Source organism: Antechinus flavipes, chromosome 2 (genome assembly GCF_016432865.1).
Source record: "Antechinus flavipes isolate AdamAnt ecotype Samford, QLD, Australia chromosome 2, AdamAnt_v2, whole genome shotgun sequence".
NCBI lineage: Eukaryota > Metazoa > Chordata > Mammalia > Dasyuromorphia > Dasyuridae > Antechinus > Antechinus flavipes.
Window position 1 is genome coordinate 156666928 of NC_067399.1, and position 5534 is coordinate 156672461.

Here is a 5534-nt window from a genome sequence, read left to right on the forward strand (position 1 = left end):
AACTAATGCAAGATGAAGTGAGCAGAAGCAGGAGAATATTGTACACAGTAATAGCAATGTTGTATAATGATCAACTATTATTGACTTAGTTCTTCTCATCAATACAATGATCTAAGACAATTCCAAAAGACTTATAATGGAAAATGCTGTCCATATCTAGAGAAAGAACTGATGGAGTCTGAATGCAGATTGAAACATATTTTTTTCACTTTCGTTTTTGTAGTTTTTTTTCCTTTTGTTTTACTTCTTTCACAACATGATTAATATTTTTACATGATTGCACATACATAATCTCTATCAAACTGCTTACTGTCTTACAGAGGATGGAGGGAAAGGAGAGAGGGAGAAAACTTGGAGCTCAAAATTTTATTTAAAAATTAATGTTAAAAATTGTCTTTATACATCATTGAAAAAAATGCTATTTAAAAGAAAAAACTGCCAACAATATAAAATATTTGGGAGTTTACTTGCCAAGACACATATAGGAACTATATAAACGCAGTTATAAAATACTCCACATGAGAAAGACAGGTCTAAATAATTGGGAAAAATAATTATTCATGAGTAGCCTATGCCAAAAATAACAGTAACAATAATGTATAAATTAATTTATTTATTTAGTGTTATACCAGTCAAATTATCAAATAAGTACATCATAGAGGACTAGAAAAAATTATAACAAAATTCATTTGGAACAAAAGGTTAAGAACATTAAGAGAATCAATAGGAAAAATGGGAAGGAAGAGGGACTAACAAACTCAGCTCTCAATATATATATACTACAAAACAGTAGTAATGAAAACAAGTTGGTAGTGGGTAAAAAACAGAGAAGTTGCTCAATGGAATAGATTATGTACATAATATACAGAGACAAAAAAAAAATACTGTGTTTGATAAACCTGACGATCCCAGCTATTGGGAAGAGACTTCACTATTTGACATAGATCAGAAAAAAACTATAAAGTATTCTGGTAGAAATGAAGCATAGATCAACATAATGTGTGCTAAGCACAAAATGGATATATGATTTATATAGGATTGTTATCAAAAGCAAATTAGTGGTGCATAGATCTAAGTCAGATCTGTGGGTGGGAAAAAACTTCATGACCAAACAATAAAGATTTTCACAGGAGCTAAAACTGATGATTTTGATTACATAAAATTAAAAAGGTTTTTTTTTAAAAATAAAATCAATGTGACTAAATTTAAAATTAAAGAAGGAAAATGGGAGAGGAGAATCTTTACAACAAGTTACCTGATAAAGATCTCAATCCTAAAAAAATTTGGAAATTGAGTCAAATTTACAAGTGTAAGAGACATTTCCCAATCAATAAATGGCCAAAGGATATGACTAGGCAGTTTGCAGAGAAAGAAATCAAAACTATCAATAGCCATATGAAAAAATGCTCTAATAATTAGAATAATTACAAATCAAAACAACTCTGAAATACAATCTCAAACTCCTCAGATTGGCTAAAATGACAAAAAAAGGAAAATGACAAATGCTGCAGGGTATGTGGAAAAAATAGGAACTGTTGGTGGACTTGTGAACTAGTTTAACGATTCTGGAAAGCAATTTGGAACTATGTCCCAAAGCTATTAAAATGCATATACCCAATGACTTAGTACATGCACTAATAGGTTTATACCCTTTATAGAGATTTAAAAAAAAAAAGAAAAAAAAATAGTAGCTCTTTTTATGGTCACAAAGAACTAGAAACTGGATGATATCCCTCAATTAGGGAATGGATGAAAAAGTTATGCTATGTGAATGTGATGGCATGTTTTTGTGTTCTAAGATATTATAAAGGGAATGGTGTCAGAAAAATCTGGGAAGATTTATATGAAGTTATTCAAAACAAAGTGAATAATACCAGTTATATAATTTGTACAGTAATGGGACAATATTGCATAGTCAACTGTGAAAACTTAGTAACTTTGAGCAACATAATGACTCACCACAATTCCAAAGGACGTAAGAGGAAACATGCTATTCCCCTCCAGATAGAGAACTGATGGACTCAAGGTATTGAATAAAACATATGTTATTTTATTTCTTCTCTTTTTCTGTCTTTTTTTTTTTTTTTTGGAAATGGGGTAGAGGGAAACATGGTTAATGTGGAAATTCATTTGGTATGACGATACATATTACTAACGACTTCTCTTTTTCTTACCTTCTCTTGCTTTCTCTGGGTGGGGAAATGATTTGGAACTGGAAATAAAATAAAATTGAGTTAAAATTTGTTTTTTCTGGAAAACATAGAATTAGTTCTTCTCAGAATTTACAATCTAGTAAATACTGAAGGGTCTGTATATGCAAGAACCACAGTATTCACCTCTTTTTTGGAGAAATCTCAAGTTTACCTCTGTATATCCCAAATATTAATAGCTTTTATCATTCAAATCACCTAAAATAAACCCTGTTAAAGGCTTTAAACATATTCTCCCCCAATATCTATTATAAAAAGATTGAAAAATCATGATAATTTAAGATCCATTGTCCAAGACAATATTGTAATACATAATTTCAATATTTAACATCACTTCTACATGGGATCCTATTAGTCCAGTTGAAATACACATAAAAAATTGATGGTGACGTTAATGTGATTGTCAGCATCCACAATGACCTCATCTAAGGAATGTAAGCTGAATCTCAAGTTTAACATTTGCATAAGATTTTCCTCAGTAATAGAAAGAATAATTACTATATGCTTCATTCCTGCATAAGGGACAGCTTGAGGGGGGCAGGGAATGATCTTTTTCTTTTGATTTTAAGAGAACACATATAGTAGTTCTATTTTCTTCTCACAGAACGTCTCTGGAGGGAATGAAAGACTCTGGGAAGAAGTAAATATGTATACGATCTGGCACCTTAAGGTTGCCTTCTTCCAAGTTTGTCACATGGAATTCTTAAAAATTCTCTTGGGTGAGATTAAGGACTCTTTGCTGAGCTTGCTGCTCCCTTTGGAACCATTCTGTTTATTGTCTGGCGTATGCTCATCTGTATAACTTTTCTGATTTTGGTTTACTGTTAACTTGCATAAATTTATTTATTTATGATTCACTATGAGTGAAGATCTTTGTGTAACTGATATCTGCTAAGAAGGGAGTGAAGCTTTTGAATATAGTTTGGGGCATTCCTTAATTAAAAGAGACAAATTAGGAAAGGAGGTTAAACTTAATAACTTTCCACGTACATTAACAATATTTAGGGGAGTGGATAGCTACAATTCCAGCCTGGTACTCACTTCTTAAAAAGAGTAGGATGGCCAGCCCTTGTAGCTCCAATCTCCTGGCAGTAGTCGAAGTTTCTCCTTGGCAAAAGATGGATATAGAATATTGGAGATAAGTACTAGTACCTCTCTAAGAACCTAGCTTCTTAAACTGTTGCTTGCAATCCCATTTGGGGTCTTGTAACTGAACATGGGGAATCACAAAATTATTATTTATTGTCAGTAAATGTTTTGATGTGTATTTATACCTATTTTATATACTTATATACCTAGTTTATATACTTATATTCCTTGGTCCACATAAAAATTATAGAGTGACTCTGTATAGTTTTGCATACTGATATATTTTTATATTATCTTTATTTCCTATTTTATTATTATCTTTCCCTCTCAGAGTTATTTCTTATAATAAAAAGGGGGGGAAGAAGAGGGACCAATTCAACAAAACTAACCAACATATCAAAAAAGAATCTGATATATGTAATGTTCTATAACCCAAAGTCCCCCACCTCTACAATGAAGTGTAGGGGGAGCTGTCTTCTCATATATTTTCTTTAGAGCCAAGTTTAATCATTATGATTTTGCAGAATTAAGTTTCAATTATTTTGTTGTTATTATAATCATTGCTGTTGTTTTCATGTCCATTGTACTCATTGTATATAATGTTTTCCTAATTCTGATTATTTAATTTTGCATCAATTTATATGCCTTTCTAAGCTTTTCTGTATTCATCATGCTCATTGTTTCTTATAGGATAGTAATATTACATTACATTTATTTTGGGCTGAGATTAACCTAGGCCAGTCCTTTGATCTATTCTTAGCATAAAAATGCAGTGAGGTATTTATGGACCATAAAATAAAATAAAAATCATTTTACTGATAAAGGATCAAAAGAATACAACTTCAAAGTTTAAAACAAATCATAAAAAACTGTTCTCATTACTTACATCTTCTATCTCCATAGCTCTGCCACAGTCACTAGGCCAGGAATTCTGGAAGGCTTTCTGTAGAATTGGACCTCAAGAATGACCTGTGATTGAATAACTTTTCTCTCTCTCTCCTGATCATTCCAGGTTGGGTTATCTAAATTTTGTGAAAAGATAAATGATTATACCCCCTTGGAAGACATACCTAGTTCATCTGCCCTTGGAACCAGTCAGTATATTGGATGCTGGATAGGAATATCCACAGAAAGAGAGGAAGAATGAGTGGGCAATGGCAAAAAGAAGAAATGGACAAAGAGGATCCTGCCCATACTCATAGAGAAGCAAAACAGGACTTTTACCCCAGCAATGCATAGGCATAATAATTGATAGGAGAGAGGTTTGACAATCTGCAGGCACTCATTAGTAGCCCACATAAAACTAAAACCACCCCTACCATGACATTCCTGTACCACAATTAGTTTATGCATTCCCCAAATGATGGGCGTCTATTTCCCCATCCCCAGCAAATATTTTCCAGTATTTTGATATATTAGGTGCCTTTCTTTCCATTAATGACCTTCTTTGGGGTCAATCAAGTAACATTAGAATCTCTGGATTCAAAGGTAATGATATTTTAACTTTGGGACTAGTTTTTCTTAATGCTATTTTGATCCTGGGTAGAGAATAGTTTTGGAATTGTTAATTTATTCATTATATTTTCAGGCTAAATGATATATTTAAATATCTTGATAGTAGCGCTGCTCTTAAACATACAAGGACATATCTATTGAATGGGTTAAAATGCACCCAAAAGGTGATGATATGATTCCTTGTGTAATATTTATGTTCACTATATAGTAGTATTCTTGTACTGTTTCCTTCCCTGATCTGCACATGTGTAAGTATCTCAGTATTTCAGTAGGTTGCCATATTCCTAGTAGCCCCTAGAGGACACTAAAAACATTAGATATTCCATTCGATTATAGCTATTTGTTTCTATGAATTTCCACTAATGATTATAAAAATATTTTAAAAGTTGATAATTCCAGTTTTCTTAATTCAGCTCCTCTTCCCCTTTGTATATTTTATCTTTCTCAATCTCTCCTGCCCTCACAATTCCAAAGAATTCATTCAAGGAACATATAGGTTATTGATATTTAATTAGAAAAAAAATTAAAAGTAAAACAAATATATTTTCTATTCTTATAAGGCGACAAGCTATTCTAGTGGAAATAGGAATTGCGACTTCTCTTTTCTTTTGTTTTTGTCCACTCATTCTTGGGGGACTTCTGTGCTGGGGACTTCCCCTGCATTCTCAAATTCCTGTGGCTCATGTTACTCACGTGATTTGCTTCAATGGGGTAGAGAAG

General features: G+C 32.3%; 1 long non-coding RNA gene across 1 annotated transcript; it reads right to left on the reverse strand.

The window, feature by feature from the left end:
* Positions 1-1766: 1766 nt before the first annotated feature.
* Positions 1767-5181, reverse strand: LOC127552415 (uncharacterized). The gene is made up of 3 exons (XR_007951369.1): positions 4186-5181; positions 3252-3317; positions 1767-2212 (listed from the first exon to the last, which is right to left on the reverse strand). It is a non-coding gene; the product is annotated as an uncharacterized LOC127552415 (long non-coding RNA).
* Between the last annotated feature and the right edge of the window lie 353 nt (positions 5182-5534).